The sequence below is a fragment of the Varroa destructor genome, unplaced genomic scaffold, assembly GCF_002443255.2.
Source record: "Varroa destructor unplaced genomic scaffold, Vdes_3.0 BEIS01000004.1, whole genome shotgun sequence".
In the NCBI taxonomy this organism is placed as follows: Eukaryota; Metazoa; Arthropoda; class Arachnida; order Mesostigmata; family Varroidae; genus Varroa; species Varroa destructor.
Genome location: NW_019211457.1, coordinates 7494959 through 7516801, shown reverse-complemented (window position 1 = coordinate 7516801; position 21843 = coordinate 7494959). Strand labels below are relative to the sequence as shown.

Genomic DNA, 21843 nt, shown 5'->3' with positions numbered 1-21843 from the left:
CGTAGGGAGCGAAGGTTCAGTGTAACATTTTGTCGTGACGACGCTTACCTGAAAACCGTGAAACAAATAATGCACCACAGTTAGAGAAACCTGGCGTTAAGGAAAGTCCTTCAGTTTGAATGGATACGCGATTGTGTTAAACATCGTAATGCTAGGTAAATTCGAAAACTTAATAAGTTCCGTAAAATCTATAAAGCATAAGTTACTTTAGCTTCTATTAAGATATAAGATTCCTCCGCAAAAAATAAATTTAATGACTTATTTTATTTAATCTATTAACTATGTACAATCCATTCTAGTGATAGAATCATGCGCCCCAATAAGTGTAATGTATAATTTAAGTTTACCGTTAACAGCTACTAGGATGGATCGAAGCAAACGGAAGTACACACATTCGACTAGTTCCAGTACCAGCTTAGATCTATATGTATGCATCATACATACGCAAATGTTTATTTGTACCTACTCTATTCAAACTAAGAAAAGTACGAAAAAAAAAAAAAAAAAAAAAAACAGCCGTCTGTTCAGTACGTTCGTCTGATTGTGTTTGCTGCGATACAAAGTATGTATCCGAACTACTAAACATTTATCGCGATTTGCTGGCCATGACAGCTCTAACTGTTTTCGTCAAGATCATCTATGATCTGAGCACTTAGAATAATGCGCACTCAACACGTCCTTTGTATACAATGATTGCGCGACAAACAACTATGGCCGAAGCGGTCTAAATTCTAGACACTATCAATAGCGCTGGTCAATAGACGTCCTTAGTAGCGCTAAGAGCCTATCTAATGGAAGAATCAAGCAGGGTCCGAAAGGAAGTCGAACATCAAAATAGGCATTCGGCTTATTTTTAGAGTTGAATCGCATGGCTGAATAGGTCTGCTCCGTAAAGGATGGCCTAGAAAGGTGGATCGAGACGTAATGAAATATGGGATACAATTGAGGTCGTGGTAGCTAGATTAGGTCAGAAACTACCCAATTGTCAATTAGTGGGTTACAGGAAAGAATTATTGTTTACTGTTCTAGGTGAAGATGTAATTTCTTGGGCACATATTGTATGCAATTATATCTATTTTGCTACTACCTACTTATTGAGATGTTGTTTAGCTCGCAGACAAACCTATGAAGGGTGTGTCGTTCGGGGTAAACCTCTGTAAAGTACGATTCTACTACCATCGTATCTTCAATATTAATTAGGATGGAGAAATGCCGTTGTGCTTCAATTACCTTGTGACCCTTTAAGCATGGACATTTGCTCAGAAAAGATCATCAAATCTACCTGTGCAATGATGAAACTAAGCAATTGCTCAACAAACATTTAGACATCGGTGCCCAAATACGCGAGCTAATTTTTTTTAGTTATTAACTAACAAAAATTAATTGTACCGTATTGGCTTCGTATCACAACTCCATATTCCTTAGGCAACAATGTCCGTTTTACATAGTGGATTTCTTCGCCGTTGTTGTCAATAAGGGTCACAATGTGTCGAGTACTTTTGTTTAATAGCTACTACCACATGAATTGCCGGACACTGAACGCCCCATGTACTTTGTTTTATCGCCCCATCTAATCTCGTTGTAGAAGAGCCGTGGACTGCCTTGTATAAATTACCTGAATCCGATAGGCAACTAGCCGTTGTCCTATGGATGGCAGGACGTTCCCTGAACGCGCTAGTTTAAAACGAGGCCAAAAGGCTGGACGCCGCGCCGATCTGCGATCACGTCAGCACAATGGGCGAACTCTACTGGTAGCGGATGGCGACAACAATAACATCTATGAAATGACTCATTGTAGATGCTTAGTGCTACTGAAAAGCCCGGTCTTTCTCTGTGAGTGTCGCTGCGAGGAGTAATGAGTCCCAGTATTCGGGCCATCGACGCCGGTTAGCGACCGATCTTGCCTTTTTCCTATAAAATTAGCGGAAACATGCAATGTTTCCTATTAACAATAAGAACAAAGCATGTGAATTTATACTGGCTGAGTTTTTCTGGCACCGAACACCGTATACACAACGAGATATAAATAGTGTTTATATATAGCATCGGACATGCCAATCACTTACTAGCTACTAAGTCAGTTAGTTGTTAGGACCATCTAATGATTGCTCGATTATTTCCTCTTTCTATTTTAAATTGAATAATGCTGTATGAAACCAAATTTCTCTACACACATTTTCTACCTATAGAGACACAAACGATTTATAAACAAATGATGGTGATACCTGTTGTAGATGTACGATTTTATTTACTGAATCAAACTTTTATAATATATATATATATAGTTATATAATAGGTACTAAATATTGTTATCTACTTTACCGACAAGTCGCAGGTGGATGTTTCTTTGGATCACTTCCGTTTGCAATAAGCTACAAATGTTGGCATTATAACATTCATCTCCATGTTCGCGATTTTGTTTGGCCTCGCCCCTGCTCAACACCGATGTTAACAAATTAAAATTGCTCGCGAAACCTTGAGGACCGTGGTGCTATACCCTTGGAAGGGCTCCGCTTTCTTTATAACAACTCTTTGGTTAGAGTAGGTCGGGCTATGAATAATCCATCTGCCTGAAAACGGTGTATGCATATTATCGTTGGCTATCAACAGGCTATGTTAGGAGAGACTGAAAAGGAAACTGAGTAAGACATGGCTACTGCGTTTACGGAAAAACGGTTTGGCGTGGTATGAAAAACAATATTTTTCTAGGAAGTATATTTTTACAACGTTGTAGGACAGCAGGCTTTTTCCAGCCGTTTGGCCTAAGCAAGCCGTAGCCTGAAATCAACGGATGTAGACGATCTCCAGTGTTCTACAATCAAATACTACCCGGTTTGCAGGACCTTCACTGAAAAACCATGGGCTTTTATCCATAACTGTTCCAGCGTTGACAGAAATCCAAGCTTTTAATTTTCCAGCAATCACTTCGACGGGAAAGCCCTTTGAATATTTGATCAGGCCGTCATCCCGCAGCCTTGCACCAATTGAGCGGTCGAACACATGTTACATACGTACTGTGATATTTAGTACACAAGCCGAGTCAGACCTCGTAGGGTCGTATTGTGGCAGATACGCACGAAGCGGTGATTCCCAGAGATTGCTTGATATTATTGCACCTTCACCTCAATTATCACTACTTTTAACCCACTTATCTGCATCGTACCCCCCGTGGAGCCAAGAAGGCAAGTTTCGGGCGGACCAACGCTAATTAGCGTCATGGCCGTTATCTTGAAGCGCCGCAGTGAAACTGGACTCCACGCGACATCACTAATACCCATAGCGACAAAACCTGTCAAAAATAACGTCAAATCAACTACAATACTTTCAAACATATAAAGAAAAGCCAACTAAGAAAATGGTCCGGATGGCGATGAGGCTATACCCAGGAGAGGGCATGCGAAGTAAAAATCCCCCAGAAACCTCTTCCACTCAAGAGCTCCGTGCAGTCCATAAGAACGCCACATGTGTCCTAGCAGCTTGCAATACGATCTTAACTACCATCAGTGTGTTATTATTATAATCGGCTTAACAGGCGCGGACGGTGAGTGGGCGTGCGAATAAGCCATCCTTTCCAAGGACTTCGAAGCAGTGACATGGCGACGTCATGAGGAACATGCTGAAGAGAACGGGTACGGTTAACATACCTTGAAGGAAAGGTTTAACGATGGTTGATTTTGGTTAGCAACAGGTGCTCGACAAAGAGGAAATAATGTCGGTGGAACACAAATGTCAGTGGGTTGAATATTTACGAGTTTGTGAACGGACCTTTGCGATACTCACATGGCTGGACATGGATATAGAGCTGATCAAATTGATATGGCTTTAAATAGGATTTTTTATTGAATGACGAATGAATTTTTGTGTTAATAGTTGTCGGTATACTTCGTTGAATTGTTTCATTCTGTTCTATAATATATCACCGTCGGCGGCTGGACTCACAGCGCTAACTTACCTTCGTCACAGCAGCCGGACATATAAACTGTGTGTGAACAGATAGCTAACCATCAAGTATCTAGTCCCTACGTGCGTTTTGAACTTTGAAAAACCGTTCAAACTTCCAACTACATTTATATGTATAAGCCCGGGCATTACTACAAGACTCTCCCTATAAAAGTGGTAGTTGACATTAAACAATAAACCGACCCACAAGGTTAATCTCATTTCCAAGATAGTTGTAAATAACTTCTATACTTATATATATATATATATATTGCTATATCTATAAAATCATAGATCTGTTTTCTACACGCGAATTTGAGTGAGCTCTTCTTGAGTGGTCAGTAACACCTCCAAACTCACGTCTATTTTTACAGTCTATTTGAATTGAATTACTCTCTTAGTAAGTTAAACAAAAGTATCATGTATATATAAAGCTCCTTTTACATAGGTACACTCATGATGTACCGATTGAACCACCTGGGGGGAGGACTCACAGCCAAAGGGGCAGATTTAGAAGCTGCGTATATAAGCGACCTAAACTTTATGTTGAAATAGACCAGAAAAGATTACAGCAACCTTATCCGATCTCAGCATACATTATCCAATAAACTTCGCATCTGTTATACCTTTAACAAACGTGTTTGCACTACTCATCAGCGAGTTAGTAGGCCACAATCTTTATCAAGCACGACCAGCAGTGCAAGAGTGAAATAAACGAAGGACCCTGCGGTGTGGGAATCCGATAACCAGTAAGTTCGGTGACGCATGTGCCGGGCGGTCCGATGATGTACAAAAATAACATTAGAAATCAGCATGGTTTCATTGAACACGGCTAATGGGGTTCAACAACCAATAACAGTATGAAAAAGTAATCTAGTAAACTGAAGATCAGCCATTCGTAACTCGAAGGAAGGCTTTGACCTTAGAGCAGCCGCAAGCGGAAACAACGAACGCACTCGAAAGCACTATATTTTTAGCGAACAACTATATTTCGTCGAAGATCGCAATAGAGCTAGAACTACGGGAACGGGAAGGTGCTTAAGATGCAGTCAAACACAATATAACATCGCCTATAACAGCCGATGGTGTAAAGCTCACAGACGCGCAAAGAAAACAGTAAAAAATAAATAAAATGAAGCAGAAAAAAATAGTTATCAGCATCGAATCACTCGGGCATTATCGCAAAGAAAATAATAATCAAGGACATTTTCCAATAGTTTTCTTCAAAGCACACGGGAACAAAACCACCCGAGATGAAAAATCATGACTAGGATAATTGGCCCTTAAACAAACCGTCAGACAGCCAAGACTAAACCTGTACATGGTGCAAACGACATGGCTTACACGGCAATAGGTCGTTCTAACAAAAAAAAGTTACAGCAACTGAAATCTGAATAGCAAGCGCGCTATGAAAAGGCTATGAAAATATATCGAAGTACTGTGCTGCGATTCTTAAAACAGCGATATAGAGATGCTGGCCTCCGTTTCTACACTCAACAGCTAGGACAAACATGGCCAGTGCAGCTAGGAGTCAAGCAAAAACTTTAAACATTTGCTTTCGATACTATTACACTAACCCTACTTGGCAAACAACGGCCCTGTAAACTGCGTAGGAGACAACTTTTTACGTTACTAAGATGCCTCGAACGCTTCATTCATTCGTTCAATTAACTGAAAAAAATTAAGGAGTCGAGGTAGGTTAAGGCAAGTTCATTCTATCGAAGGGTAACGGTCGGATTGAGCTTCACCGCAACGGAAAATTATCCACGACACGAAAGACGACATAAGTGACAAGGAATACAACTCTGCCGTGATTGCAACTGTCAAGATGTTTTGTTATATGGATAATCAGAAGCTCGTGAAGTTCTTGAAGCATGAAGACATCGACTTTGTATACTATGAACAAGACTGCACCACATTCCATCAATCGAAAATACACATAGCAGCATATCATTGTAACCTCCTTTGGCATGACCTAAGGAAATAAGGAAACATACATATGAGTGTGAGATTGATACTCTATGACTAAGAGAAAATTCATACTTCATTGACGAATGCTTTAAATACAAGCACGCATATTTACTGAGCGAGAAGCCGCAGGTAATTCTACGCAGGCTACCTCAAATGATTCCAAGCACAAACAGGTAAACATATTAAGAGTCTACAGTCTGATGAGAACCCCGAATCCCAGAATGCCCAAGTTCGCCGTGCGCAGACATAGGAGTAGAACTGTTGATATCTAAGCCTGAATTATTAAGGGTAATCGAAATAGCCTAAAAAGCGAACCGTGATTTGATTGAGCTCATTAATGCCATAGTCAGAGATATCCACCGACTTCAGTGATTATGGAGTAAGGTTGTAATGTGCGTTCACACTCTCATGAATATGACTACCGTTATCCAATCTACGGACTAGACCCTATTAGAAATTATTTATGGTACAAAACCTACGCCATTCATTAGTTTATTACCCGACTAAAAAAAGCTTAACCCGGAGGCGGAAAGCAGCATTGTCGTCGGCTACGATGACCAAGCTTCGGGCTATCGTGTCTGAATCAAGTTGAAGATAATGCAGTCAAGGAACGTCACCTTCAAAAGAAACCCACCGATTGCCATATGGCAGAAGAAGATTTCGGCAAAGAAGCAAGAGAAGTCGGCGCAGAACGGCAGAGCTAAACACAGTAAGGAGACCAAATCCAACTCGCAATATTGGAAAAGGGAAAACTTCGAAAAAAGCGGCGGACCAACACGCAATGTAACACCACAAATAAAGAACTAAAAGGAAAGCTAAACTGAAGAAAAGTAGACAGTTTAGAGACTGATCAAAACTGAATTTGTTTCAAACCTATTTGACTGAGGATTCTAGTGGCGTGAAGGGAGCATTAGTGTAAGGCCAAACGATTCAAAGGAGAATTGCAATTGACTTAGAAATCCAATCGTCAATTTACAAATATCCGGAATCTAAGGCAGAAGTCCGCAAAACGAGGGAGACGCCAAATAGGTATTTCGCACGCGAGCAGAATCTTCATGAGTCACAAAGCCCGATGCGTTACGCGAACCTTCACGGGAGAAAAAGCGAAAAGGATTTCTTCCCGCATAACGTATACGGACCGTATCAAGGATCATAAACGTTCACAAGAAGCTAGTTACTGAACAAACTGATATAAAACACCTTTACTTAAACAGCCTAATCTCAAACATCAGCCCAATTTACCGTACTTAAGCCGAGAAACACAGAAACAATAGTGGCCAATATTGCAGATTGAATAAGGCCGTCTACGATCGATGTTGATCCAGATATTGCTTTGCCAAGAAGCAAGCCAGCATTAGCGGATGCTGGCCTGGAACAAAGCCTAAAAGACAACAGCTTTTATTGTGGCGCGGCTATGAGAGGTAATCTGTGCCACTTTTGCAGGTACGGCTACAACTGAGCTGAAGGTCAACACGGAATATTATTGTAGGTATAAAATGCAATGCCCTTGCTGATCATTGAGATGATACGTTTGTGCAGCATATTTTTATCGTATGGTGGTCTTCTACTCAAAAGAATTAGGACGTTACGACCTTCTGTCTAGTGCCCAGGGAGCCGAAATTGTATTGGAACCAACACAGGCTCAAGGACAGGTAAATGTGTGGACTTCGTGTGCATAGATCACGCTAAAAAACACCGGCGTAAATCCCACACGATTACCCCAGATATTTACATGTGAAGCCCAATGTCCATAGTCAAGATACACACATCCTTTTTAAATATAAAAAAAGGTCCCAAAAATCTTACCACGATTATCCGGTGTCATCGGGTATGATTGCTTTAAAATTATTTACGTTCTGTCTTACTATAATAATCATAAATGCTTGCACGCCAATGAGATATAATTAGAGATTAAGTCAACGCTAAAATCGAAGAGTTGGGTAATTACGAGTGGTAATACGTCACGTGTGTGGGACAGCGAGAGTGCTACATTTTGGATTTTTTTGATGAACACACTATCCATATTTAACACCCGCGCGAAAATAGAAGAAACTTGCTTTTTAATACCCCCTAATATTTATCATAGCTGCAATTATAGTGCTGTTATATACGTGCTCGTATCCTTACAACCACAACTCTCGCTTCTCGTTGTTACTTAAGCTTCAATCAAATATACAATCATCTCCATCAGCCAGCACTATTCAGTTTAGATCAGTCTGATTTGCAGTGTCATTATTACTGCAAAGCTATCCAGCATATCTATAGTGAGCGCAGTAAGTGAGCAGAAAACCTGTCAACGTTTTAGCCAGCTGATTTGTTTTACTTTGCTTTTGGAGGAAAAAACAAAGAGCACTGAAATAAGGTCCTTTAAGAATAGCGTCACAATAGGGTTTTCTGCTCGCCTCGTGTTTTCAAGCTCAACTAACACCGCCTCAATAAAAACATTCGTCCTTGGTTTTCCCTCATGGCAACTGCAGAAGTTGCGGCAACCTCATCAACAAGACTGAACAGCAACGGAAGACGAACGCCGAAGCACCAAAGGCGACCAACACCGTCCCCTTCCTAGAAGACAAATGAGCGGCACGAAACGGCGATTACCAGTACAGCCGTTACGCCATTCAAGGCGTGCTTAGCCCGTTCTATTGCTGCACAATACAGTCCATAGAAATAAACCCCCCGTAGAAGGCCTTTGGCCAGCAGAAGGAGGAACTTCGATACGGTGCGACCGCACGCTGTTGTTGCCATAAAACGTCTATTTAATGTCCCTAACACGCCACACTGTTGCCGTCCACACAGTACTTGTTGAACGAGGCCTAGGGCTCAGGCCAACGGAACGAAGCACGACAACGGAAATAGGGACTGATATGGAACAAAACTCACGATAAGTATTCTAGTCGATCAAAGAAGACTATGCGGGCTATATCAATGCGAACGAAGCGGTATAAAAGCCTCGATGTTTCGAACAGGCACTTTTAGAGAACAAGGACCCGTTTTTAATCCGTTGGTTTGATGGCTGGAGAAAAGAAAGCGACTTATTCATGGTGCCCAACTATGAAAACGCTGCATTTCAGTGAAGTGATAATACTATATGCGGGGCTTTAATGATACAGTGCGAACTACCCATATATTATAATAAAAAGAGAGCTTAAGATGGGGCAATTGACAAAGAAGCAGAACCGCTCATCACGCATCATTAGCTATGAAACTGTTAGTCCTAACCTTATCTTTTCTGCTTTAGCTATTTAGGATATAGACTGGACGCAGTATAACTATATTCTACGATCAAAAGTGTAATAATTCTAAGCGGAATTGGATAACCTAGATAACTAATATTCTATGTTGAACTTTGTAGCAAATACACATGGACATTTATTTGACAATTGGCACACAACTTGGCTTTTTAATCAATATTTTTAGGAAAATGAGTTCCGCTCCACCGACCGTGATTAACTATAACGACTGTTTGAGGCCACTTCGAAACACCTTTCACTGAGTTTGGGTTGAATCTGCGGAAAACCTATGCTGACTTTCACATTTATTTGAATGGAAGAGTAACATAATGCCTAAAAGAAGCCATAAAAGGCCTTCTATAGGTAGGACAACCTGCGAAGTTGGCAGCAGTAGCAACTAATTCAGACGTCTATGAAGCAGTACTACTTGGTGGATCCACTGGACCTGTTCAAGACGACGGCAATCCGTTGGGCTGTAACCAAGGTCAAACACACGCGCATCCCAATCCCTCGGTTAAACGTTTAACGTAAACTTTACGTACATGTTGCCCTATCTACTCAGCCACAATTTATGCGATAAATTTTAGTGTGCTGAACACCCTAATGCAAACGGCAGCGGACTGTGGAAGCCCCCTGAAAACGCACGTAACACAATATTTTCCTTATCACCGAAGGTTTGCCGCACATGGTTTCGCCGTTGAGGGATATTAATGAGCATTTTATAGTACTGACGGGTCATAGCTATGAGTTTCGTTCATTATTGGTAGACCGTTCGGGGACAGTTAGTAAATGCCCTATCTTCGCAACGACCATCCCCCTATCTAGTGGATCCAACCGTTAGTGGCGGAACGTCATTAGGGCCTCTCATAGGCAAATAGACGGCAGCGTGAACGATTGTATCGACCAGGTTTCTACCACGATATCGGAGCTTGTATGTGCCTTCACTCGTCAACTCTATTTAATCTAATATGCATCCGCTGCGACCACCTCACGTATGTCGTCACATAGTCGGTTAGCTTACACACTATGTTATTCCTAATAGCCTCACGATGCTTAGATGAGGTTCTGTTCTTATTAGCTAAGCAGGTCCTATTGTGACTTAGCGTAACACGGTGAGCACAAGCACGAGACTAGTGAACGATAGAAACAAGGGTTGGGATAACAATGGAGCTGTCGGGAACGATATCGAGGCAGCATTTTTGGGAATCTATGAGGAAAACGAGTATACTATAGTCATAGCCTTTCAAGGTCGGTCTTTGCCGATGTATCCACCGACGAAGTTGGTGATACCCCTGAAGGGGTGTGATAGAAAGAGTGGGCTTGGATGAGACCCCGAGAGCAACGGTCCCAACGTCTGGCTTATTTTATAAAACCTTTGATGATCTATGCTCCATCGCCAAAAAGAACTCTACAAATGTGCCCAGAGTAGACAGTTCATTCATAAGGTAATATTGTAAAAATCTTGTTTATTTAATGTAATACAATGCGCCCACAGCTTTGAATTTGCTACGCTTCCGTTTTCCCTAGTTTAAATAGGATTTTTGAATCCTGCCAAAATCCCGTTCTAGAGACTAATAGATCAGCATTTTCAAATCTCGTAATAACGCCTTCTTCTTTCCATCATGGCCAAACGTATGTTTACGAAAATGTCCTATCGATAACGATAACTTCTTTGTATAAATGTGCACAAACAAAAACTCAAATCCGAAACTAACTAATGAGGATTACAGTATGTATAATAGCTGGAACTCATAGGTAAAGGTACACAATTTAATATACTTATTATATGCCCCATGCTACAATGATCAACTTGTATCCCTAAACGAAAGTCATATGTTATAGATTATGTTTTGCAGAATACCTAATAACATCTTTAGCTGGGGCTTTGTCCATTCATAACGGATGTCCAACTAATTCATGTGTTTGAGTCACTCCTGCGATTACATACTCTGAATCAAGTTAACACGAGTTTTTTAGAGAAAAACATAAACGAAGACAAAATAAGAAAGGAAACTATTAAGACGTCGTTTGTTTTTCAATGCAATATTTTATCGTGTTTATTGTTCGCTTTACTGCAGTCAACTTCTCACCCTTTCTATTAAACAGGTAAACACTATTTTCTCGCAAATACCCCGATATTTAGAGATGGACATCCCTACGAAGCACTGAATTTGTTTAGACTACATTTCGTAGAAAATATGCACTTCCTGTTCCCACGATGCGGTAGATGCTACGTGTATATGTAATACTAAAGAAACCTCCTAGAAAGCAAACGTTGCTTTCGTAGCACTGAAGTTGTTTGCTTCATAACATGTACGATAATACTATATATATATATATACTGTATGCGTGGCACACGTAAATGATGATGTTGCATAGCAACATGAGAAAACTCGTTGCTATTACCTTGTTTACAACGTATATGTCTTTATTAACTTTAGAGCTCTCCCCTAAAGGTGTAGCGATGTCGGTGGCTACCAAGCGTAAAGGATTTTCCGCGTGAAAATTATTCTGCGCTTATATATACATATGTATATATATATATAGTAGAAAAAATGGCGCCAATAGTGAAGCCGCGAAAACTTGCGCTCATTGACTAGCTGACACAAGAGTTAACCATGGAGGAGATATCGTAACTTAGACTCATCCGAGTCACGTCTCTGCCATTTTTAATGATGATAACTATATTAACTTCATATGGTATGCTACAGAACTGTACGGATAAGCAAGCAAAGGTAGATAACAACAATCAGTTGTTCGACGCTGCAATGGCTATAAATCCCTCCTATCGTGAGTCGTATGCTGTGAGACTAGGCATTTGCACCCCGCGGATATTTACATGGTGAAACGGTTCGACCAATATATAAAGTTAATGTACGGTTTAAGTTTCTTAGCCCTGATTACCGAAAATTGTAAAAGTTGAACCCTTGTCGAATATTCATTACAGTAGATAGGAGATTTTTGGCGCGGTGTTTTTTTGCCCTCGTGGACCAACACAAAACGGTAGATACGTTATTAGTATCAGATTTGTTTCAAGTTGTCTGAACTAAAGTTTGATTAAGCCAATATCAAGCGTAAGACTCGAATTACCTTTTTGGCCTACGAAAATAAACGAAGGGTGCGCATTTGAGACGAAAACGAAATGACGCCCAGACGCTGATGGTAGAGAAATATGTTTATATATATATCGTCGATTACATACAGCTGAAGGTGTGATGATACAAATGATTTTGACTGTTCTTAGAGCATCGGGAGCATATACACATTGTAGCCACTCATCTAATCAGGCTCAGGAGTCCTCCGTAGAACATCCAAACAACGATAAAGGATTGTACCAACCAGCGCCTTGCGTAAGAGTCCGATTTTTCACTTAGTAAAACCTGGGTGAGTATTTACGTGCTAAGAACGTTTTCACTATGTTATTTACTCGCTGGATCTAGCTGCTTTTAGATGCCGATACTTAGTCTATCGAATACAATGTCCTATTGAGTAATATTACAATTCGAAAAATAATAAACGTGAAATGGTAGAACCAACCGAAATGAGTACTAGTTAACTTAATAAGCTTGGCTGTAAGGCCTGCGCTATCATCACGTGGATGCGGCGGGACTAAGAGGCACACGCTAAGAGTTCGACGACGACGACGACGACAAAGCTGGACGGATCCCTTTATGCCTATTGCATTTGTTTCGTTCGCATTTTTAAGCCTTGTTGTAGCAAGGGAACACTTCACCGTCCTCATGTTTCGAACAATCCGCCATTGGCCCGTTGAATAAATTACACATGATTGTATATTAAAACATGCACCCGTATACAGACACACGGGTTGACAGATCATGGCTAAATTAAGTTAGCGGTTTGGATCAGGATTGACTAAATTTTAGCTCGGACCCTGGCTAACACTCGCTCCAACTCTCCGAAAGAGGTGAACCAGCATAGGCAACGGTTGCCCGTTAGAAAATGTATATTTAGCAACGAAAGTTGCTGCTGGTGCCCGCCGTTATCTTACTTCAGACTTCGCTTGAACGTAATCCTTCCAAGGACATACGCACTATCCCCATGAGCCTTGCATCTGAACACAGCTTTACGGAGCGGAACGTAGTACTACAGGATATGAGTCAGGAGTCGGTTGCTAGCGGTCTGAGTCAGGATCAGAATTAGCCAATAGATCAGGCCGAGTGCATATACCTGCCTTATATGCAGGGGCTGTCAAGCGACACCAACGCGATGTATTATCTTTCATCTGAACGGCGCCCTTGCAAATGGTAGTGGACGCTAACTTGAATTTTATTTACACCTGGTACGAGCAGCTCTCACCGAGTAGCCGGCCATTCACTGGAAGCGAGCCTTTATCAAAAAGAGACAGTTCGATTTTCTCATCTAACTGCTGAAGGTATGGACACCAGCAATGATATTTGAAATCTGGAATAAAGAGGCCCATATCGGACATATGTTATTGTTTTAAACAACCCCTTCTAAACAGGTACCACACAAAAGTAATCGAAAGGTGACGAAAAATCCCAATGGGTATTTGCACCGAAAATATATACTGTGCCGTCGCAGCTTGTTTGTTTCCATATATCCTATTGAAAAACAACAACAAATACACGAAGCAATGAATAGAACCAGCGTAAAAGCTGATTTAACCACAATTATCACATCACCTTTCAACTAAGTTTCAGTGTCTATATTTCAATATCTGCTTAGTATTCCAAACGAATGCGTCACGTTTTAAATCCTTACTACTTCTTATAGTGTTACCATACACGCTATTACTGTTCTAAAGTCCAGCACTTTACCTGGGGCCTAACCAGATAGCATTTACAAGCTACTCTTTCAGCACAAACAAAAGGCCTGATTGAAAATAATTATTTCCATCATTAGCTGTACTGATAGCCATATGTATTCCTACTATCATATTTGAACGTTGAGATATAACTGATATTATCATTTCTATAATAATTCTCTAACACCATATCTTTATTGTAAAGGATACTATATAGTCCTAAACGGCACCAACAGACGACAGAATATGACGTTCATTTAATGTGTACATAGCATGTATGTAGTCTCACTTGCCCCCGTACGAACACCGACAGCGAGGGGTTTTCAACTGCGACGCGTTCTCAACGATAGGTTGTCATCTTCGATATCAGAGACTGTTCTCGCGGGAACTCTTTAGCACTGAGTGACTTAAAGACGGATCTTGGTATAGACAGTCGCTAATGGTTGTGGAGACAAACGAGACGTTATTTTTCAGCCAGTTTAGCTGTATGGTTCATGAAGTATTTTCTTGGCGACGCTCTCAATACAGAATACCTTAATGAAATCGACTTCGAACTGGGAGCATACAGATGAACTTACAGGTGCAGGTATCTTTTACGCCCGCCGATATCTGACATCGATCCCTTGTTGACGCAGTATCAACGTTATTCAGATATTCAAAATTTAACTTTATTGACAATCGTTCCGACAAACAGAGCATCCTCAAGGAAGAGCTAGCTGTAAGTCCGATACATAGCTAGCTTTCGAGGGTTCCTGCCCAACGACAATTCGCGAGCTAAAACAGGAGGCTGACCTCGATAATTACTGCAAATTCGTCGTGGGGTTTAAGGGATTGTTCATGCAAGCAATCTGTATAATAGGCATTAACTTGCACCGTTGAAATATACGTATTTATTTAAAATATATTAAAGACAAATGACAAATAATCTAGATGGACTATTTGAAATGTGAAATTTCAACTAAATACACTTCAGTTTATGCCACATTCGATTTATGACGTCTTGACTAGTCAATTTTATATTAGGTATAGATTACCACGAGTGAAATAAAAAAAAAAAAAAAAAAAACTCATATTTAAGAATCCCTTACCCTTCCGGGTCTTGGGTCGATCCTGATCTACATATAAAAGAATTTTAAACGTTTGAGGGAAATAGAGGAACAGAAATGGTTAAAGTATGTCAGCCTAACCTAAAATGGTTTTTTTATTTCTTTCTCGAAACACCAACCGTGTTACTTACACGATATGTGCCTCTGCTGTCTACAACTAGAATACGGGGAATCACCCCTTAATGTAAGGCCACTCCGCGTGAATCCAGTAACCCATAGCGATCGCGCTCTCAGACAAGCCAAAATCTACTGACGATAAAATGGCGTAAATCTTGCCTAGCACCCTTTCAAACAAAGTTGACCCTCTTATGGGTTTTATCTAAAAGCTCGTTTTACTCCTAATTCCATTAACATGGGACATCACACAAACACCTTAGATAGGCTGCCTAGAAGAACATACATTTCTATTTGCTACAGGAACCCGCATCAATAAATATCTTTGAGAATGGGGGCTATCACTTAAAGTTAACTGGCAACATAACAGTACACTGTGAAACTGATGAACGTAGCCGCTAACAGAGTCGATAGCTTGGGCCTTGCACCTGATTAAGGCATTCTTTAACGATTTAATTGCTCTCCATGCAGATCCAGCTACACATTAAACTATCAAACGCTCAAAGGCCAACCAGTTTTTATGGTCAGTAATTTCGTAGTAAAGAGATTGAAACAGAAACGTTATACCTACTGTTTCCGCTTGGCAACGCTGCGTCAGTAAAACCCAACAGTATGTATGTATGTATAAATATAAATTTTCCAGTGGACTCTAACATAACGAGTTTCAGAGGATTTACCAATTCGTACTGATGCTTACGTAATATAGGTCATGTAGAATTAAGTTTAAAGTTAGGTGGATCATTACAGAATGATTGCCGTCCGTTTCGCGGAAGCCACTATAGATATCTTTTCATCAATAGATAAAATCTAGTTTGTATCTTACTCAAGCTACTGTTAACGGTTCTTCACCACAGCACATGCACGGGCCTGCAACTAAAACAAAGTCACGAAGCCCTCAATTTTTATCATTTACGTTCTGTTATCCACAAAATAACATAGGGGCTTAAGCTGAATTGAAGTCTGTACAAGTAGGTTAGGCCTTATGAACGAAATCTAATGATCCGGTAGGAACACACTACTGCAACACATCTCGACATGATCTATGAAGTTGTCTTTGTTCAATTTCACGCTCCCGTTTCGGCGCGCCGTATTCCACGAATAGCCTCGTTAGGAGCGAAATACACTTGGAACAGATACCTTGCCTAGTTCAGATTCGGCAAACTCTACGCTTATTCGAAATAGCACAACACAGTGTATCATAGAAGGATACAACTGGAAAACACGATATTTTTGTTGTCATGTTGTTGACTTGCCCATTGGTGTCCTGTCACATGTCGTAACATCGACGACAACATCAAGAACATAAGAACAGTGGCCTGATGGGTGATACAGTCTAGTGGAACGCTATATTGCCTACAGAGGCGAAAAAGAAAGCTATTGACCCCCCCAAAGGGACGCTGTAGTTTATGCAGCTGGCTTGCTACTATTACGCTGTTCTGCTTCTGGCCAGTCGTGCGGCAGACGACTTTCTCATGTTGGTGTTCGCGCATGTTTTCAAAATTTGCGCACCTGTTTCTCGTCTGCTATTACAGGCTTATGCTATGAAATTTTGAAGGATGCGCGTACATTAATCGAAGACAAATTGTGTGGCACGTTTGCGTATTACATAGGCAATAGGAAAATAAGGCCTAAGATCGCGAGACGATAAGGATGCTTGCTAGACAGGAAGACCACTTAATCGATACGAAATGTGCGGTAAATGCTACAAAGGATGGTTAGTGACGACACGTGTAGGAAGGTCCACATATCGAACTGGTTGTTTGGTTCGAAATCCAATAATGACTGAGATTGCATTCAAGAGATCTGAGCGCAATGCGCTCACTATTAGAAAAGTTGAATACTCGAATGGCGCTCACTTGACTGATTCGTACATCCTTACTTATTACATAGATTAGCAAAATTGCTAAACAGCTAAATAAATGTTATTACTTCCGTTTAATTTCAGCGCGTCTGTATTACTCTGTTAATAGGTTCAAAATGTGTATATGCCAACGCATAGTATAAACTGCTAAATGTTGCTGCGATAAAAAATAATTTGTTCGAACTAAGTTAAGAACGAAAATTTTTTTTGTGTGTGCCTTCCTTATTCTAAACAACAAAATGCCTTCAACACATCGATTGTTCCCACGGAGGCTATAATTTGGTTGCTGAAGGCATCAACAGATCAGTCATTTTGTGGCCGACACAACCAGCGCTGCAATAGGTTATACCGTGTATCCTCGCCGATTATTATGACAAACCTTAGATATAGCGATATAGATGCTGGGGTTACATGATTGCAAATATAATATTGGCCCGATTCTATACATCATACTAAATTAAGGTCTAGGTTAGGGTGCGAACAACGGGTTTTAACAACGGGTTATTGGCAATGGGTGGACCATGCTAAGCCACTACTCGATCCATGGACGAACAAAACCATAGATGAATTCATTCAAGTTTTCCAAAAGCGTTTCGAAGCTCATACGGGTTATGTTAAGGCAAGTTGGCCCTTTTTGAACACGATCCCTCCGGAAGCGCGAATCGGGCTTTGTTCATTAGTAATAAACAAGCGCTTGATAAGAGATATGGTTTTCTCGCGCAGCTTTACGTATATCAGCCCAGTGACTGACCGGTTTCGGCGACAACAACAACAACCACAGTAAACGGTAGCCACTAGCCCAGTTTCGAACTGTTATGTGAGTTGAAATATTTGTAGTCTTCTATGTATGGGCTTAGTTGTGCTATTAACACAAAACGAGTTCCTCTTCATATATACTAACGATCAACAAGTCGGCTTATTTCGCTGTCTTTTTCGCTTTGGAACCAAGGGTTTACGATTTAGAGATAGAAGCCTGTGGATAGGATATTTAGGACTATTTTTAGGCCATCGGTTGATTTGGTGTTTTTGTATTGCACGGCGCCACAATTAGAAACAATGGAGTTACTGGCTAAACTTATCTTCTGAGCGGATTTGCATGCCACAGGCAATGCAGGAATCGCCCCGCTACAAACTGGGGGACGGCACTACTTGTGCTTGCACAGCAGCAAGTACATGTGGTGCCGTTTGTGGTAGGCACAATTTGTTCTGAGAATATCGTGCAGCGTGCTTAGTCTAGGAAAACTCATAGTAATAGAGGGTGTTTTCATGCTTTTTTCCTTTCAGATGAAAACATTCACAGCAAAGGGAAAAATGAACCTAACCAATCGCAATGAAAAAAAACTCCACTCATACCAATAATCCGTGCGTAATAAATTACAAATTGTTTTTATAATGGCAAGAATCCTCGTCCGTTCCACTGACCTGAGTAAAGCACTGAACAGGAAAAGTATACATCAAACTATCTTTCAACGTAAATATTCAAAAAGTAACTAGCCATTAGTAAATATACAACAGACGAATTGTATCATACGTCTTCAACACGCACGGCCTGGAATATTATTAGAGTATGGGCCATTCCGTTTATGTCGATAAGACTACCTGTTGTTATACATGTCCTAACTGGACAGTTTGACTTTGTCAAGCATCGGGACCGTTCAGGTAGGCGGCATTAATTGTTGACAGCTTTTCCCACTCCTTTCCGCTGCAAGGACACATTCATTGCAGTGACAAGATCGTTATAAGAAAACGATTAGGGTTTATCTTCTCGTAAACTACCACAGCGTAGAAAGATACAAACTCGAATACTCCTGCATGAGCAATTGGTTCGTCGTGTTATCTTAAATATAATATCTATTTTTTTTTTTTACACGAGTATTATTATCGCCTGAAATCTACCGTATAGTCAATCACCCTCTCTATCCCAAATTCTATTAAATTTTTAAATTTAGGTAGAGTTATTGATATCGATAACATATTTTCTAGTGCATCCGGCTATATAGAAAAAACAAGATTAGCTAAACACGATAATACAGGTTTGCAACAGAATTCAGTAGGGCTATAACTATGTACCGTTCTTCCTTAATTTACTTTCTTCTCAGGTGACATCGTTAAGTACTATCAACATGAATTGTGTATACTTCTGCACAGCTTACACAATTAATTCTCTGTCGATTTATTTAACGATTTTAGGTTACATCCTCAAGCATTTCGGCAGCATATTGTAGTTCTGGGAACGACCCACTTAACCCCGAGTGTTTCAAATGTACTACGAAGATGTCTGGCGATGTAGATAACCACTTTCACTTTGATTGCAGACCACCCTTAATAGGGAAGCTGGAAATTTTAACCACTTCATCTTGGGTCGTCCAGCTTATCGCTTAGATTTGACTATACGACGTTCAGGAAAATCTTCGTCATTGGCTCTATGTTTCTGAGATATACCTATTTCAGACGATAAATGGGGTCGTAGTGTGATACCTACCTCTTTTTTGGCGGAAGCTAAACCGAAATTTGCGAGACCGTCTGGCAAAGAGTACACTCATTCTATGTCAAACTTTTCCCGAATATAGCTCAATAAGCGTTGGTCACTTATTCTTGAGCTCCAGAGCTCTTTCACCTAACAAACTGATGCCTTGAAAAAGGCCCGAATGAATGATGTTTTCCGTTCCATTTAATCTGCTTGTTAGATTGACTACACAGTTCAAAACTCGGATTTGGTACGAGGTGAGACACTGTCGTGTGGTGACTCGGTTAAAAAGCAGGCACGGCATAAATGCACTCCCCCATTATCTCGAATGGTGAAGCAGATTAGATCTAGGTGAGGGGGCTAGCCCAAAATTAGATAGGGAGCACTTGAAGCCAAGAGGGTCCAGAGATCCCTGTACCATCCGCTATATAGTACAGCAATAATAAGCACACACAGGTCGTTGAGTCTTTATAGTGTATGATCCATAGGGGGATTTATATAGGTGGACTGAAGATGCCATCAGACAGCACGTATTAATTTAGCATATTTTCAATACAGCTCTGTACCACATACATATTATGTGTATATATACAGCGTGGGGCAAAAACATCTTGGTACTTTTGATTTTTCTCGCTGATCTAAAGATCGAACTTCACTATCGGAATTAATATTAGTCTGCAACTACAAAACATATACACTGGTCCTGCGTGCTTGTGGAAGCTATATGTCATGCACACCAAATAAAAGAAGTCACGGGTAGCAAAGCTTTGTTGATATGCTTGTTGGCTATATTTTAGGCACTTCATTTCTTGGGGGTCAAATAGAATGAGGGATTTATCTTTAGTGTTCAGCACTTGTCTGGCGGTCGTGATGAACTCCGGTGTTTCAAAACGACAAAATCTCTTCGAGAACTCTTCGACAACAGTGGGCCCCTGTGATCAGATCTGATGAGCAATCGAAATACACGATACCTATAATCCTATCAAAACAGCTATTTCGTTTGTCGGCTATATCAGAAGCGTTTAAACAGTCATAATAATTACCGCAGCAACATAGAAATATAATACGACGGTATGACCAGTTGTATCTTTAAAATTAAATGTTTCACCCAACATCCAATTAGCATTTCTCATATATCGCTTACAGATAGGAGATCAGACAATTTGCCCAAGCAGCATCTTGTAAGAAGGAAAGAATATATAAAACTCTTTTAGTTTTTCTTACGTAGACGAAACAGCTACCGCAGCTGGACTTCCGTAATTGTATTTACTAAGCGAAGTGTTCTTCTGTTTATTGTTATTATCGTCTGGACATTTTCTCCTGCTATTGCAGTGTTCCAGATTCAATCACATCGAAAAATGGTGGTTAGAAAAGCTCTACCTTTAGAAATGGTGCGCCATCTTAGGAGGTCCCATCATTGTAATTACTAGATAGCAACATTATAACTGCCTATAATAAAATATGAAATTATATGCTCTAACTTTATTTTCTATGGAATCAAGCGCGTTGTAACTGAGTCAGCGGCCTTTTAATGTTGAAGACGTGTTTTCGTGAAAACGACCGTGGCCCATGTTACACATACACGTGCACAGAATCTGTCCACTATATGAATTGCTTCGTTAAACTGTTTTAATCGGTGAATAAAGCCAGTCTCAGCCACTGGCGATGGTTATGTTTACCGGAGCGTAGTATTTTAACAATAATAATAGCCTCACAGGCTGAGATTTAGATCGCTGCACAGGCTAAGTACGACGCCGTTATATAGAGCTATCGTCTGGAATACAAGAAAAAAAAAAAAAGGTAAAAACGCGCCTTTCGAACCAGGTCTCTTTGTGTTTCCGCGCCAATAATTTTCGATGCGGCAGCATCGGAGAACAGATTACGCACAAAAGCTCGAATGATATATATATATATATGATCTCGCTATTATCCTTATTGTCGCCTGCTGCTGCTGCTGCTGCTGCTTTGTTGTTGTTGTTGTCGTCTTGCTATCTTTGAAAGCGTGCAGATCTTGGACATCGTTTTTGGCCCTGCAGCTCTGATTTAGACGTGTGGCCTTCCAATGATACTGCTCTAACTGTGTCAAACCGCGTAATCGAATTCGACTCTGTTCCCGGAAATCGTTTTCTAGGAAATTCAATAATGCTATCGAACGTATCTCTGAAACTCATGTTTATCATTGATAAAAGTAGTGAGTATTGATAGATAGTTCAATGAAGAAGGAAAAATCCGCGAATCTTTGGAGAGCAGTTTGATCAGGGTGCAACAAAAGCCGTTTACCGTATAACGGTACTATTTATTCCTTAGGATGTATATTCTATCGCCAAAAAAAAAGCAGTAGAAACTTTGTCCGGTATCATCTGGTGTAT

General features: G+C 40.5%; 1 long non-coding RNA gene across 19 annotated transcripts in view; it reads right to left on the bottom strand.

Annotated features, from left to right (window-relative positions):
* Window positions 1-19972, bottom strand: part of LOC111250380 (uncharacterized) — a 65798-nt gene extending 45826 nt beyond the window's left edge. For 4 of the 19 annotated variants that reach the window (XR_015326005.1, XR_015326002.1, XR_015326001.1 and 1 more), the window contains exons 1-4: window positions 19490-19969; window positions 18607-18709; window positions 2323-2570; window positions 1616-1942 (exon numbers count right to left, since the gene is read on the bottom strand). This is a non-coding gene — a long non-coding RNA (uncharacterized LOC111250380). Of the gene's footprint in view, window positions 1-1615; window positions 1943-2322; window positions 2571-18606; window positions 18710-19489 lie in introns of all 19 variants that reach the window. The other 15 variants (XR_015326003.1, XR_015326004.1, XR_015326006.1 and 12 more) reach the window with 7 other exon arrangements.
* Window positions 19973-21843: the final 1871 nt, after the last annotated feature.